Raw genomic sequence first — 17,738 nt, 5'->3', positions numbered from 1 at the left:
TCGCGATAATATTCGGCATTTATTCTGATGCCACGGTCGATTAATACGAGCGGAGAGCGACCATCGGCTGTTATGGCGCGGGTAATATTCGGAATTTATTCTGATGCCACGGTCGATTAATACGAGCGGAGAGCGATCATCGGCTGCTATGGTGGCCCACACCATCACCATGGCCGGCGCTTGAGTTCTGGTGGCCAACCGAAGGTGCACATTTTCAGCTGAACTCTTTGGCAAGTAAACACGATCATTTTGTTTGTTTACAAACCGCTGAACAACGAATGTTTTCTCATCGGAGGCAGAGAAAACCAAATTCGGTAGTTCACCACTTTTGGCCAAGCGACTCTTCATCTCTTTTGAGCCTATTTTCTTTCTGTTGCGGTGTAAGTTCCTGCACTTTTTGGAATTTTGATGGCTTTACCCCGAGCTTTTTTCTTTGAATATTGGCCGAATGGAATATTGCGATATGTTTAGATGACGAGCCATTTTTCGGCCACTGCGACGTGAGTTTCGATCAAGTCGTTTCTTTACTTTTCGAACCATTTCTGCTGATGTTGCTGTTTCTTCCGTCCACTTCCTACCGGTATTACGGCAACGAGCAATGGTATGAGACACAAAAGATTTATTCACATTTAAATGCTGGAGAGGTCTAATAATAGCCACTTGTGGTTTTCCAGCCAAATATAAAGAAATCACGCTCGGATTTCATCACGAATAACTTTTTTTCTGGAAAATTCTCACCAAAATGCTTTGTACGCTTGTAGACAATATAATGAGCTATCACTGGAATAATTTTAAGAGCTGTCGGACAAGTGGCTTAGAAATGACAGCAGTCTGAAGTTGGTTGCAGTTCTTTCATCTCACCCTGTAGATGACCCCTGGCGTCATGACCGTTGGTGTTATCTACTGTACAATAGATGCCACTTGAGGTAATCTACTCTACATTAGATGACCGTAGAGGTCATATACTGTACTGTAGAGGCCCGCTGAGGTCAGCTACTCCACAGTAGATGACCGTTGAGGTCAGCTACTCCACAGTAGAGGCCCGCTGAGGGCAGCTACTCCACAGTAGATGACCGTTGAGGTCATCTACTCTACAGTAGATGCCCGTTGAGGTCATCTACTCTACAGTAGATGCCCGTTGAGGTCATCTACTCTACAGTAGATGCCCGTTGAGGTCATCTACTCTACAGTAGATGCCCGTTGAGGTCATCTACTCTACAGTAGATGCCCGTTGAGGTCATCTACTCTACAGTAGATACCCGTTGAGGTCATCTACTCTACAGTAGATGCCCGTTGAGGTCATCTACTCTACAGTAGATGCCCGTTGAGGTCATCTACTCTACAGTAGATGCCCGTTGAGGTCATCTACTCTACAGTAGATGCCCGTTGAGGTCATCTACTCTACAGTAGATGCCCGTTGAGGTCATCTACTCTACAGTAGATGCCCGTTGAGGTCATCTACTCTACAGTAGATGCCCGTTGAGGTCATCTACTCTACAGTAGATGCCGTTGAGGTCATCTACTCTACAGTAGATGCCCGTTGAGGTCATCTACTCTACAGTAGATGCCCGTTGAGGTCATCTACTCTACAGTAGATGCCCGTTGAGGTCATCTACTCTACAGTAGATGCCCGTTGAGGTCATCTACTCTACAGTAGATGCCCGTTGAGGTCATCTACTCTACAGTAGATACCCGTTGAGGTCATCTACTCTACAGTAGACGACCGTTGAGGTCATCTACTCTACAGTAGATGCCCGTTGAGGTCATCTACTCTACAGTAGATGCCCGTTGAGGTCATCTACTCTACAGTAGATGCCCGTTGAGGTCATCTACTCTACAGTATACGACCGTTGAGGTCATCTACTCTACAGTAGATGCCCGTTGAGGTCATCTACTCTGCAATAGATAACAGGTGATGTCATCTACTCTGCATTAGAGGACAAATAAGGTCATCTACTCTACAGTAGATGCCCGTTGAGGTCATCTACTCTTCTGTAAATGACCCTTGAGATCATCTACACCACAGTATATCACCTTTGAGGTATGTTGATGACAACGGGCGTCATCTGCTCATTTAGCAAATGATCCTTCATGATGCCTTTTCAGATAGGCCCCTTCCGTCTCTTAATGAAGACTCTTCAAATGGGATTTCTCTCTCTTTAACTTCCCTTTCTCTCTCTCTCCCTCTCTCTCTCTCTCGTTGGCCCTTGCTCTCACACATATTGCATGTTGTTGAATGCAACCAGTCGAATCAGTCCATTAACAACCTGTCTATGGCGCAGTTCTTGATGGATGCTGATAGTTTTTTTTCCCAGGTTTTGTTTTTGCTATGAAAATATGTATTTTTGTGTCTGTATGTTATTGGCATGAAAAACATTTTGCTTCAAAAAAAAAAAAAATCTGTCATTGTCACAGAAATTGTCTCACATACTAACACATATCATCGCCCCAGGGGAGAGGGGAAACGGAGGGCGGCATACACATGAAAATTTATTGCATGGAATAGTCTTTTTTCACACACGATTTCACTTGAATGTGGCACACTTGCACTTTTGTGGCAGTTGCTGTTGTTGTTGGTTTGTTTTTTTTTCTCATCTCTTTCCACCAGGAATCACAGCGCATCAGAAATGTGAGTGGTTTGAAGCAAAATTGTGGGATGGGGGAAAAATATTGATGATTGGAGATTATAAAGTCCAATGTTGAAAAGTGGGGAAGAATTTTTAAATGTGTCCTTAGGTGGGGAGACCGGTTCTGAAATATATTCTTAGGAATTGGTATTTTCGAGAAATTTTATGGGATTTTTTTAATCGTTGGAATTAGGGTAAATTTTTAAAATTTGGGTTATAAATGCGTAACTTTCTGGTAAAACCTCCTCTTAAAATCTCTCATGGTGTGACTAGTATTTTTTTACCTTTATTTCAGTTTCTCGGAACATATACAATCTCTTGAGCCTTAATCTGCCTACCAGGTGTTTCATTGTTGTCATTTTCCCATAACCTCCTTAGAAACTCAGAAACTTTTTTTCATCACCACTCCTTAAAAAAACTAAATTTTTATTCTTTGAAACGAACTTCCGCTTCAATGGACTTAAATAAATCCCCTAATTCTTCCTTTTATTTGTTTGATAATCTCCAAATATTTTTATTGACTTAAAAGAGAATTATTACAAAAAAATATTATTGCTTCCAAAAAAGATGAAGAAAACTTCTTGATAATCCTCTGAAGGAAAATCTCAGGAATTTCACACTTCAATGTTTTTTTTTTTTTTTTTTTTTTTTTTTTCAAAAAAAAGGAAGGAAAATAGTTGCCTTTTTAAAATGTTCTCTCAAAAGCAACGGCATCAATATTTCCTTCAGCTGTTCTCTCTCATCATGCTTTGTCTTAAGTTATTCTCTCTCCCCTTCTGCTTTGTCTTAAGTTATTCATAAATTCCACGTTTATTATCTTTCTTTCGCCTGACGTTTATTTTTCGTGGAATTTTCTGTCAAAGCCAAGGCAATAGAACTTGGCCGGATGTGGAAAATATGCAAATATTTGTTCTTTGGCTTTTTTCTAAATTTTTTATTATTAATTTCTTATTATCAAAGTAAGGAGCAACAAAGAAAACGCTTAAGAAGAAACAATCAAAAAGCAAACTCTTTTTTTATCCTGTCAAAAAAATTGCATTTCCGAAAAGCCGGTTAATATGCAAAAATTACCAAAACAAAAGATAGAAAACCGCCCTTCCCTCTTCCTGCCCGCAAAAACTTATTGCCATAGTTGCCACTTACCGGCTGTAAGAGAATCCACCCCTCATCTCTCTCTCTCTCTCTCTTCTTAGGTAACAAACTGCAATAAAACCAACAATCTTTTGCGAACAATAAAAAATCGGATATAAGCTTCACAAACTATCGAACGGAAATTATAGCTGAGTTTACGTTTTCATATTCTCTGCGGTCGCAGTAGACGAGGTGAAGTGGTAGCTTAGCACTGTGGTGGAAGTGGGGGAAAGGGGGAGAGGAGAAGGGCGGAGAGGAGGAGGTAGGAAATTGTTACTACAATTCAACCAAAACTTAGTTATGGTTGCCGTGGTGTTGGCAGCATGTTTGCTGTCATCACCGTCGTTGTACCTCTTGGTGCAACATGCTTGTTCTTCTCTAGCACACACACACACATACTCGAGTTGAAGAGGAAACAACAATGCCAATATTTTCGACAGAGACAGTGGGGAGACAGTCTACAGGTCTTTTGCAGACAGAAGTCCTTCTAAAGGTCTCCTGTAAACAGAAGACCTTGCACTGGTCTTCTGTAGATGGAAGACCTTCTACAGATATTCTATAGACAAAAGTCCTTCTAGAGGTCTTCTGAAAATAAAAGACCTTCTACTTCTTTTACAGATCTTCTAGAGACAGAAGACCATATACAGGTCTTCTGTAAAGAGACTACCATCTGCATGTCTTCTAGAAAAAGGAGACCTTCTACAGATCTTCCATAGTCAGAAGACCTTCTACAGGCCTTCTGTGAAAGAAGACCATCCCCAGGTCGTTTATTGGCAGAAGACCTTCTACAAGTCTTCCATTGTCAGAAGACCTTCTACAAGTCTTCTGTAGATAGAAGACTTGCCACAGGTCTTGTATGGACAGAAGATATTCTACAGGTCATCTATAGCCAGAACATCTTCTACAGATATTCCATAGATAGAAGGTCTTTTGTAAACGTAAGACAGGTCTTCCGTACACGGAAGACCTTTTACATGTCTTTTATAGACGGAAGATCTTTTGCAGGTCTTCTATAGACAGAAGACCCTCTACAGGTCTTTTGTAGACGGAAGACCTTCTGCAGGTCATTTATGGACAGAAGACCATTTATAGCTCTTCTAGAGAAAGAAGACCTTCCACAGGTTGTCTATAGACAGAAGACCTTTTACAGGTCTTCTATAGACAGAAGACCTTTTACAGGTCTTCTATAGACAGAAGACCTTTTACAGGTCTTCTATGGATAGAAGGCCTTCTACAGGTCTTCTATGGATAGATGAACTTCTACAGGACTTCTGTAGACAGAAGACCTTTTACAGGTCTTCTGTAGACAGGACTTCTGTGGATAGACGAACTTCTAAAGTTCTTCTATAGACAGATGAACTTCTACAGGTCTTCTGTAGTTAGAAGGCCTTTCAAAAGGTCTTCTATAGACAGAAACTTCCACAGGTCTTCTGTATTCAGAACACCTTCTACAGGTCTTCTATAGTCAGAGGTCCTTTTACAGGTGTTCTATAGACAGAAGACCTTCCACTGGTTTCTATGCAGAGAAAACCTTCTACAGGTCTTCTGTGGATAGAAGGCCTTCTACAAGTCTTCTATGGATAGATGAACTTCTACAGGTCTTCTATAGACAGATGAACTTCTACAGGTCTTCTGTAGTTAGAAGACCTTCCAAAGGTCTTCTATAGACAGAAACTTCTACAGGTCTTCTGTAGTCAGAAGACTTTCTGTAGGTATTCTGTAGTCGGAAGACCTTTTACAGGTCTTCTGTATTCAGAACACCTTCTACAGGTCTTCTATAGTCAGAGGTCCTTCTACAGGTGTTCTATAGACGGAAGACCTTACACTGGTTTCTATGCAGAGAAAACCTTCTACAGGTCTTCTGTGGATTGAAGGCCTTCTACTGGTCTTCAATTGATCGAAGAACTTCTAAAGGTCTTCTACAGGTCTTCTATGGTTAGAAGACCTTCTATAGGTCTTCTATGGATATAAGAGCTTGTGTAGGTCTTTATAGGGCCATTGTAGACCATAATGTATAGAAGACCTTCTATAGGCCGTCAATAGATAGAAGAACTTCTTATATGGATAGAAGATCTTCTACAGGTCTTCCATTGACTGGTATTCTTTAGAAAGATAACCCATACGTCTTCTATAGTTGGAGGATTTTCTAAAGGTCTCCTAAAGATAGAAGACTTTCTATAGAAAAAAGTCTTCGAGAGGTATTCTATAGAGAGAAGATTTTCTGCTGACCCTGTGAAGAATGTTATCTAGTTTTGGGAAACCTAAAAGATTATATCTTTTGTCCGAATCTTTCTTAAATCCCTATAGTTCATATGCAAATTTTCTTTTGAAAATTCAAGCTTTTTTCCTTCACTTCTCCCACTGTGTGTCATTGATGTTATGGCTGGTTGGTTAGGGCCGTACTTTTTTTTTTTAATTGCTATTGCATCCTTGAGTTCGAGAAGCTTGTCAGTTGTTGTACCTCTTCTGATTTTTTTCTTTTGTTGGTGTTCAACTAGGAAATTTGAAATTCTGTGGTTCTCGACAACAATCATCAAACTTTACACCCCAAAAAAAAGGGGAAAAAATAAAAACCTATGTGGTCTGGTCTGGTTCAGTTCAAAATGTTTGTCCATAATACTATTGCAAATGATGTGTGTGTGTGTGTTTGTGTGAGTGTGCTAACATGTTATGAATAGCTGGCTTGCAAAGAGGAAGAACTGAGCACAGATAACCTCTTAAGTCTGCAGCAATTATTACATTTTCCAATGGGTTTTGTGAAATCGTTTCGGAGAGGTTTTTTAGGTTTTTTTCTGGAACTATTGAATTGGAAAAATGGCAATTTTTATTTTCAAATTGGATTCGATTATTATTTGTTTTTAAAAGTGGGTAGAGGAGGACAGGTGAAGGAGGGGATTTTATAATGGAGAAAGTTTCAATTGGGAAAGGAACAGAGGGGATGAAATGATGAATTACAGCAGTGCGGTAGATATCTTGCTTTGGTGAACTTGAGTTAATTAAACCAAACAAAATTTTTAATGAAAATTTAGAATATTTTCAATATAAAATTTTTTCAAATACAAAATTTGAATTGGAAAATTATCTATCATATATTTAATATTTATATGACAAGATATTTAAAAATTCCTAATTTTTATTAAAAATGTAGTTTGATGTGATTAATTAATAGATCTTTAGTGCTTCAGAACCTATCAATTTTATAACTAAAATTGGTACATGAGTCACTATCAGGTCCTACCTACAATGTTTCAAAATTTTTAATAATACATTTTCAAGATTTTCTGCTAATAATCATATAAATTATTTTTTTTTGTAAGGTTTTCTCAAATTCCGGTTTTCGGAAAAATTGCAATATTTGATTAATTTTAATTTTTTTTTTTTGCTTTTTCAGGTAACAACAACAGCAACAAAATATACTAAATTCAAGGTTTGAATTTTTAATGTAAGTACCATATCCATTTCATATGTTTGTATTATTAAATTTCTTGATAGGAGAATTGTTCAAGCCTAAATTATTAGAACTTGAATGCAATAGATCATAAGTTAATAAGTGCTAGGTTCTTATATCAGAACTACACCAGTTATTCAATATTGTGAAACGATGCCTCAAAATGTGAATTTATACTTTGAACCACTACAAATTAGGTAGCCAGTCCCTCTTTTACGGCATGTATCAAGGAAAGCTCCTATTCAAGTCACAACCTACGGCAGGTCCATTTTACATTAAGAATCGCTTCTACAAACGCTTAAAAAGGGTTGGCAAACATTTCACAACATACCATATTTAAAGCAAATCGAACTCCAGAGTTATCGTGCGCACCAGCGGACTAGATAGACAGACATGCCTAGATCGACTTCGAATGTCCTGACAAGTATTTTTTTTAAACTGGGCCTTATGCAGAAATCTAAATATATGAGGCCCAGGACTCTTACCCTAGGTATGTCATTGGTCAAAAGTGACCTAGGTATGAACCGCCATATTTTGGTCGCATAAAAGATATATACACTTTGTGGAGCGTATAAAAAATGCAGACCCTAGCATTTCAATATAGGACTCAGCGATAACGCCGCCGGTGGCATCTATTATTATTCCTGTTTATATATTTATTCTCCTTTAATAAGTAAGTGATCCTTGCTAGTGTTCCTTTGCTTTGTGATCAGAATTTCTAGGATGGATGCGACCAAGGATTTGGGCACATGAAAAAAAATCTGTGTAAGGAAGATCAATAGCAGGGCTTATATCGGAGGGAATTACCTTCCAGGGGCAGATTTTTATACCCTAGGCCACACTGTGGTACAGGGTATTATGTCCTTGTTTGTAGCATGCAGGAGGAAACTAAATAGACCCATAATTCTTTTTGATGATCTTCTTAGTATCACATTCTGTCCGTCTGTCTGTCCATGTATTTTTGTAAACAAAGTACAGGTCGCATTTATAATCTGCTTGAGATAAAATTTCCCACAAATCATTTCCTTGGGCCAATGGACGAAACCTATAGGAATTGATGATAATCGAATCAAATGTTAATACAGTTCCCACATATAGTGTCTGCCGATTTTATAAGTATTGCGTAATACCAATCCGATTGCAATATATTTTAACTCACACGACCAGGTCAGTCCAGCATTTTGGTGCAAATTGGTTCAGATATAGCTATAGTTCTTATATACATGTTTCATCCGATTTGGTGTTTAAATTCCTCACATTCGTAATATGCACACCGCAAACAATTATAGTTGGTCCAGATACTACAGAGATACCCCTGGCAAATTTCATCGAGATCGGTTCAGATTTGGATATAGCTTTCATACATATCTTTATCCGATTTGACGGTTATTGTGCAGCAAATATATAATACCAGCTCAAATTGAGTAGATTTTTGAACATTCAACTGAATTTATCCTGGAAGCAAATATAACATTTGTTGAGACTCGGTTCCCAAACATCTATTGCTCCGATATATATTTATTCCTTTATAATTCCTTCTCGAAGTAATAAATTCTCAATACAAACGTTTATTTGTTACGGGTAGCTCTACTAAATATCCATATTGGTGAAGGGTATCATAAAGTCGGCTACGACCGACTTTTGACCTTTCTTTGCTGGTTTTGTCTACAGAAGAATCATGGAAAATCATCCTTTTTTAGGGAAGACGATTGGAAGGTGATTCTAAATAAAGAAGACTTATGAAAGGTAGCTTGTCTATAGAATAGCGTCAGAAGTCCTTTTATTTATATAAGCCCATGGAGACTATTTTGTTTATAGAAATCCTACAGGAGGTCGTCTATGTAAGGTATATAGAAATCACCATTGATCTTATGAAGACAGATTACCCTCCATGGATCCTCTGAATACCGGAGACCAGCCATGGATCTCTTGTAGACAGAATATCATCCACGGATCTTCAGTAGACAGATAGAACAGATAGTAGAACAGGGTCTTCTTCATTTTTATCATAGACATAAACCCCTCATTCCTCTTCTACAGACAAATGGGTCCACGATAGACAGACGACCTTCCATAGCTCTTATGTAAATAGAAAATCATACAAAGGTCTTTAATAGACACACGAACTTCTACAGACGGAAGACCCCCAATGGACTTATAAAATATAGAGACCTCAATTATTCTTCTGTACAAATAACACTTCATTGCTCTTCGCTACGTTGAAAACCTTCTGTGGTTCTGCTATTGATACTATAGAAGCTGGGCTATATTTTCTTCTGTAGATCAATCTTTTGTAAATCTTATACAATAGTGAAGCTTCCATGGGATTTTTACAGAAACAAATCCTATGCTTAGACTTCCATTAAAAGTAGGCCCTATATCGTTCTTCAATCCGAAATATTTTTAATACTGTTCAGAGAAGATTTTTGGAAGGTTAATTGCATATAGAAATTACTTGGAAGGTAGCATGCGTATTTAACACCTGTAAAGAGTCCTCTGTCCACGCAAGGCCTATGAAAGAAGTTCGGTTTAGAGTGGGCCCATACAAGTTTTCATATTTATGGAAGATGTCTGTAAGTTGTTTTGACTATAGAATACTTAGGAAAGTTCTACTTTAAAAAAAGTATCCTAAGGTGTAAAATGCACCCTAGACTTATGGAAGGTCTATCGAATGCCTATTTCTACTCATAAAAGGCCCATGGAATGTTGTCTGTCTGTAGAACACTTCAGAATATCTATTTTCAATGTTCTAACATGGACTCTGAAAATCAATACGTCATCCGGTCAGATTTAAAGCTTATGCTGAAAGACCAAATAAAAACTTTTCTCTTAGAAATAAAATAAAAGCTCTTTCAGTGCTGTATGGGACTAGAAGTTGTTCTCCATAGGGAAGACCCGTGACTTTTGATTGCCTTAAAAATCTCTCGTGGGGGAACGTTGTAGGGTACATTTCTTACTTTTGAATTGCTTCTGTCTAGTGTCCATGTCGACGTATGAGTTATTTCATACGCCCTGATAAACTATACACAAGGAGCTATCAAAAATTTATATAAAGCTCTAAACAGCACCTTACCTAATAGGATACTATTAAAGACTTATGAAAGCCCCATAGACTTCTGTTTATAGAATACCTATGGAGTGTCGTATGTCTAATGTCTTCTATCTATGAAAGGCTCAGATAAAACTTGCTTTTGGTCTACTTTATAGAAGACTTATGGATTTGTAAGAAATCTTATATAAAATACCAGGCCTTCATTCTATGAGATACCCATGGAAGGGTATTCTATCTTCCATATTAAAATTACAGTCAAAATCTACGGTAGTTGTTTTATCTATGAGAACTTTTGAAAGGTCATCTACGATTGTTTTAAAACAACCCGAGAGGAAAGCATGAATATACAGGGTGAAATAAAAAAAAATGCAACAAAGTCAAAAGCCATAATTTTTATTTTTTTTTTTTTAATTTCAATGAATGAAAGAGAAAAATGTCGGAAATAGCATCAAATTTTAGAATAAGTTTAGATTTGTTCGAATTGGTTACCTTTGGCACGAATTATGGCCTTCAAACGTGCAATGAAACCGTCACACGCTGCACATATGTTGCTCTACGGTATTTTGGTCCATTCCGGGCGAAGTGCTTGCTTGAGGTGATCGACACTTTGGTACTTTTCAGTGCCAACCTTGCTTTCCAAAATACTCCAGACACAATAGTCCAACGGATTGGTATCCGGAGATTTTGGTGGCCATTGTGCGCTGGAAACGGAGCGAGCAACCTCATTTTGTTGAGGTATTTTGGCCTTTGTTGCTCTGCGGTATTATGGCCCATTCCCGGCGAAGCGCTTGTTTGAGGTGATCGACACTTTGGTATTTTTTAGTACCAACCTTGCTTTCCAAAATACTCTAGACACAATAGTCCAACGGATTGATATCCGGAGGTTTTTGGTGGCAATTTTGCTCTGGAATAAGGCGAGGAACCTCATTGTGTAACCATTCTTGGGTGGCGAGTGCTGAGTGCGATGTTGGGCAGTTCATCACTTTCGGCCAAGCGAAGCAACTCTTTAGCTCTTTTCGAGTCTATTTTCTTTCAGTTGCGATGTAAGTTCTTGGCCTTTTTGGAATTTCAATGGCTTTACCCCGAGCTCATTTTTCAATATTTGCCGAATGGAATATTGCGATATGTTTAGCTTACGAGCCATTTTTCGGCCACTGCGAAGCGGTTTTCGATCAAGTCGCATCTTTACTTTTCAAACCAATTCTGAAGATCTTGCTGTTTTCTTCCGTCCACTTCCTTGACGTCGGGCTACGCTACCAGTATCACGGCCACGAGCGATGGTACGAGACACAAAAGATTTATCCACATTTAAATGCAGGAGTGATCTAACGATAGCCACTTGCGGTTTTCCAGCCAAATATAAAGAAATCATCCTATCACGCTTGAATTCCATCACGAATAACTTCTTTTCTCGAAAATTCTCAGCAAAATGCTTTTGTACGCTTGTAAACAATATAATGAGCTGTCACTGGAATAATTTTAACAGCTGTCGGACGAGTGGCTTAAAAATTACAGCAGTCTAAAATTGATTGCAAGTTTTTTATCTCACCCTGTATACTGTCTTCACGAAAATTTCGTATTGATAACATTTTTCGGGCTTATTGGTCTCAGATTTGTTGCAGTATTGCGCTACACCAAGCCAAGTGTTGGCCTCAAACTTCCCTGTGATCTTCAGCCTTTTAAATCAAATTTTCGTTTTCAATTCCCTCCCCCACTATGTCCAGTTTTCTGCAACCACATTCCAGGAATGACCTTGAGTATGAAGAAGAAGAAAAAAATTAATTAATTTTTCCCAGGATGCCTTGTCATTGTGTGTGATCAGCATCATTAAATGATTAACACGAAAGCATTTCCAAGCGACATCGAAACGAACATTATTCCACCCATGGAACGACTCAATGATGCCAAAAGAAACTTCAAACTGAAAATGGATTTTATTGTTATCCGGCTTTTGGCATTGGTCGCTGTTGTTGTTTCGATGCGCTGCGACAGAAGACAATATCTTTTTGCAAAGAGGCAGTGGAGCTTAGCTTTTAAGTTTCCGGTTTAAACTGTGTGCAAATGATTGCTAACAAGAGTAGAATGAAAACACACACAAACACACACTCATCAGCAAATACATACTCAGGCATGCATGGATGTCAACAGTTAGAATAATAACAACAACAACGAGAATGCCAACAAAATCCCCTGATTCTTGTTCTATTGCACTTTACCTCCATTTCCTTTATCTGGGGCAAATGTTATGTTCGGGGTACTTTTCCGGTTGTTTTTTTTTCTTTATCGTGTTTCCATGTGAATGCTCAGCATGGCTAAAGAAGGCACTAAAGGGCATGGCGGGTAAAGGGGTAAAAGAAACACCAACTGACAGGCAGCTAGACAGATACAAAAGCTTTAAGTCAACACACCATTTTTGTCAGTTCTGCACACGTTTTGTGTGCTGTTTTTTTCGTCCTCTTCTTCTTTGCAATTTGTTTTGTAAGTTTTTTTCTCTCGGAGGGTACCATAGGCGTATGGGGGCACAGGAACATTTCTTTTGATTTCATTAAAATTTTTCGATTTTTCTCTCTATAAAATATTCCCCCATTCAAGCTACGCCCATGTTGCCAACCGTTTGCCTGAACAAAATGTTGAAAATTGTATTGAAACAATCTCAACTACTGTTCTGTTCTGTTCTGTTCTTTGTTTGTTTTGCTGACAATTAATTTTTCTAGTGGGATTACTAAAAGTATATTTGGGTACTTATCTGAGGGAGAATATTAATAAATACTCGAAGAAGAGCAGCAGAGAACATTTCATAGCTTTGGATAAATAATTACTTTCACATAATATTTGATTTTCATTTCTCTGTTTCGTAAATCCTGAATTTGTGCAGAGAGGTCGATTTTTAAACACAAACCACAAAAAAGGCAAATAAATTGTTGAGGTATCTTTGTGGAGGGTATATCAGGGCATATGAAATAACTCATACGCCACCTTGGATATTTGATTCCAAAGCAATATAGAGAAAGTAGGTATTTACCCTGAAAATCACGACAACCGGGAAGCTTTTAAGCATTAAAAATCCATATTCAAAAATGAAATGAACAAATTATTCTATGAATATAAGACCTCCTTCTCTACTATATAGGTATTTTAAATTAGGTCATATAATATACCTTCTTCTGTAAAAAGAATACATTCCATGGACAACTCGAGGATAGAAGGTCTTCTCCCTGGGAAGGACCTTGGGTTAGAGTGATTTAAAAGTAGTTCGGATGACGCTGTAGATTAAATACCTATTTTATGCACTTTTCCTGAATTAATATCCAAGTTGGCGTATGAGTTACGTCATACGCCCTGAGAAACGCTATATAAGGAACTATATTCCAATGAAGAGGCATATAAATTGAATAGACACTATTTCGGGTCTTATTAGATAAGTCTGACCAAAAATCTCTTAAAACCTTCAGTAGACAGCTGACCATCAATGGGTGTCTTATAGAAAAACTTCTAAGGATATTAAATAAATTGAAAACCATTTATGGATATTTCATGGTATGATGATCTTTCATAGTTTTTCCATGGACAGAAGGCCAACACAAGGTATTTCACAGATAGAATAATTTCTGTAGATTTTCTATCTAGGTAAAAGACCGTTCATGGAACACGGGTATTAACCCTGAAAATCACAAAACATTCAAAAACCCATATTCAAAAATTAAATGAAAAATTTATTTTATGAATCTAAGATCTTCTTCTGTAAAGAAAATACCTTTAATTCTCCATAGGGATGACCTTGGGTTTGAGTGATTTAAAAGTCGTTCGGATGACATTGTAAGGTGATATTAACTTCTCCTGAATTAGTATCCAAGTTGGCGTATGAGTTCTTATTTCATACGCCCTGAGAAACTCTATACAGAGAAACATATGTCAAAGAAAAAGCACATAAATTGAATAGGCACTGCATCAGGTCATAGTAGATTAGACTGACTAAATAACCCTTAAAACCTTCAGTAAACTTCTGACAATCAATGAGTATCTTATAGAAAAACTTCCAAGGATATTCTCTAGACAAAACAGCATTTTTCAATAAATTGAAAACCACCCAGGGGTGTTTCATAGATTTCTTCCATAGTTTTTCCATGGACAGAAGGCCAACACAAGGCATTTCACAGACAGAATAATTTCTGTGGATTTATATAGGGAGAAGACCGTTCATGGCTTTTCTAAAGCTAGGCCTTCTATAGATTAAAGACCTGCAATAGATCTTTTGAGAATAGAAGAGCTTTCATGGATATTCTGTAGACAGAGAATTTTCTATTGGGTCTTCTATAAACAGAATTTCTTTAGCTTTTTCTTAGAGAGAGGGTCTGTATAGTCTCCAAAGGAAACATGAACGTCCCTGAGTATTTTTATAGACAGACTATTTTTTATTGGTATAGACAAAAGAGCGGCTATTGGCCTTCCACATATAGTAAAATTTGATGCTATTTCCGATTTTTTGCTGTCAATCAATAAAAAAAAATTTAAAAAAAAATTTAAAAATTATGGCGTTTGACTTTGTTGCAGTTTTTTATCTCACCCTGTATACACAAAAATTCGTCCATGGGTGTTCTATACACAGCTGACTATTCATGGGTCTTCTACATCCATTAGCCCATAGCTCTTTTATAAACAGAAGATCTTTCATGTGTTTTTTTATACAAATAGGCCTGAAGACCATTTATGATCTTCTATGGGTGGAAGACCCTTCTTGAGTATTCTATAAACAGAAAATTCTATATAAGACTTCGATAAACAGAAGCCTTCTACAGATGAACGGTATTCTATGAACAAAAGTTCCTCAATGGGTCTTCCATAAGCGTTCTTTCTTCTATAGACTTTTATAGACAGAGAAGGCTTCAGAAGATCCCTCTGAAATGGTCTTCTTCAAACAGAAGATTCCTCCATTGATTTATCCTCCTATAGATAGACGAACTTCTACAGAACTTCATCCATGTCCCCTATGTAGAAATATCACTATACATGGGACTTTTATACACAGAAAATCCTTTTGAAGACCATCATTGGCCTTCTAAAGACATAAAATCCTCCATGGATAGCAGGCCCTCCACAGGTCTTCTATAAAAAAATCATGCTGTATGACCTTTCTTTGGCTAGATTTTTTTATAGATCCTACATAGCGGAGGTTCTTCCATGGGTCTTTTTTAGAAAAAAAACTCCTATTGTTAGTTTTTGTTAAATATAGACCCCCATGGACCTTCCATCGACAGGAAATCGTCCATGGATCTTCTACTGATAAAATACATTTTATCAGTTGTCTGAGATAGGAGCACATCTATGTGTCTTATATTAAAAATATCGGTACCCTAAAACACTCCCTTTAGTTTTTCTAGGGATAGAATACCGTTGTGCACCTTCATTCGATTTGATGAGATTTAAATAGACTTTAAAAAAAAAAAAAACCAGCGAATCTTCTTACACCCCCTTTCAAGATCATCTATATCCAAAAACACCTTCCATAGAGAAGAGGCCGATTATACTGTGCGATAAAAATCAAATGTCTTCAAAGTAACAGAACAACCCGAAAAGATTATAAGAGACAGTTAAAAATATGAGACACGTATGTCTGCGGTTTAAAAGTTCACATCGGGAAATAAGTAAAATAGGAAATATTACTCTAATCTAAATCTGCCATCCCCCTAAAGGGATGTTTTATGGAACTATTTTGCATAAACTCAAATGGAGTGCCACATTAATCCTAAAATATTTTTTAACGATGTCCGACTTTTAGGTAAATTTTCGAGTATTTTGAGATCTTTAATATAAATTTTAAAGCGGACAATTTTAAAAAATATTTCGATCTGATACGATCCCGTTTTTAATGGGGAACTTTGAACATTTTAGAAAAAAAAGACTTAAAAGACGCCTTTATGTTTCCAATGAGGGTTAATTTGTTTTAAAAAAATATTCCCTGAATTTTTGCCATTATAATTCCGGAGGACACTATATACCTTAAATTTATGGCTTCCATGGAATCTTAACTCGAATATTTTCCAAATGGATGTAATTTCCTCGCCCTTTTTTGTTTACCTTCCGATGTCAACTTTCAAAACGCCGATACCTGTGCCTCATATTTTAAGCTCTACTTTCGAAGTCCTTGTATGGGTTGTTTTGTAATTATATCCCGTTTTTCGATTTTTTGTAGAGAGAAAACTTTTCGTGTGTCTTCTATTTACGGAAAAACGTCCATGTTTTTTTGTTGATCTCTCGATAGTTGTATGCTTTCCTCGAATATAAATTTTTAAGAAAAACACATTTTGTATTAAAAAGAAAATCTTGAGGTCTTTATTAAATTCAATAGCTCATCACAACTTTGTGATAGTTTTCACATCCTCCCCGGCATACCTGTTCTTTATCTGCGCCATATATCACAAAGTAAACATGTCAAGTGACACTGAAGAAAAGCAACCATACCCCAAGACAACCCATCACTCTCAAAATACCTACTAACATAATTTAGCTGGAACTTCAAATCATCCGCACACACACACACACACACAAAGACCGAGGACATGGTAGCAGGCGGGCAGATAAAACTTTTAAAGATGACATAGAAGAATGATAGTCCATAAAAACAGAAGACAAAGAAAAGAACATGATGAAGAAGACAACGAAGAGAAAAAAAAACTTTGAAAAACTTTTGACAAGTGAAAAAGGATTGACAGCGATAGATGCTGAGTGCGTTTTTTTTTGCGTTTCTTTCTGTCTTCTTTCAAAACTGACAACTAATAAAAAAAAGGAACAAGTCCTGGCAGGGTATGACAATCAAATATGTATGCGAGGGAGTTCGTTGATGAGCTTCTGTGGAAATAGAAAAAAAAAAATGAAATGAAAATGATTAGAAATTCATGTGGTCTGTTAAAAAATAAATAGCAGGGTTTCTTATGACAGCCTTGATCCGATGATAATTAATTTCAATGCTAGACTGATCAATAGACAATAGAAATCCTATAGATTTATGATGTTACTGAGGTCTTTATTCGCCTTAAATGAGATAAAAACCGAAAATTATTTTCCAATTTCGTATTTCATTTATAAAAATCGATACAAAACAAGTTAAAGAATATCAGTCGATTTTGCCTACAGATTGATACCCTCTGCCTTTATCCGTTTATTCGAATATAATTTGACATGTTGTAACGTGGTTTTCTCGTCGGCTGAGGTAAGCTCAGCTGTATCCAGGGTCTCCATAAGGACCCACTAAACCTTATGAAATAATAAGAGTAGATTTCCCCCTTTCCTGGGGGTAAAAATCGGATGTTTTATTGATCTTTAGTTCCAAATTACAATCTACTCGGGTTGAAATACGATAAGATAAATATGGAATATAGGATGGCAAATGGACTTCGGGGATGTTCGTGATTTCAAGGTACTGGTGCTTAGTTGATGATCGGGGATTCAATGCTAACTCGTATCGTATGCAGGAGGGTGTACG

General features: G+C 37.2%; 1 protein-coding gene across 3 annotated transcripts in view; it reads left to right on the top strand.

Moving 5' to 3' along the window:
• Positions 1-17,738, top strand: part of LOC101894853 (uncharacterized) — a 185,760-nt gene that overhangs the window by 90,069 nt on the left and 77,953 nt on the right. For all 3 annotated transcript variants that reach the window (XM_059131015.1, XM_059131014.1, XM_059131013.1), the window contains one exon: positions 7,150-7,200. The gene's annotated coding sequence lies outside the window, so the exon portion shown is untranslated. The remainder of the gene's footprint in view (positions 1-7,149; positions 7,201-17,738) is intronic.

This window comes from Musca domestica, unplaced genomic scaffold (genome assembly GCF_030504385.1).
Source record: "Musca domestica strain aabys unplaced genomic scaffold, Musca_domestica.polishedcontigs.V.1.1 8, whole genome shotgun sequence".
In the NCBI taxonomy this organism is placed as follows: Eukaryota; Metazoa; Arthropoda; class Insecta; order Diptera; family Muscidae; genus Musca; species Musca domestica.
This window is presented reverse-complemented; position numbering and strand designations above follow the sequence as displayed.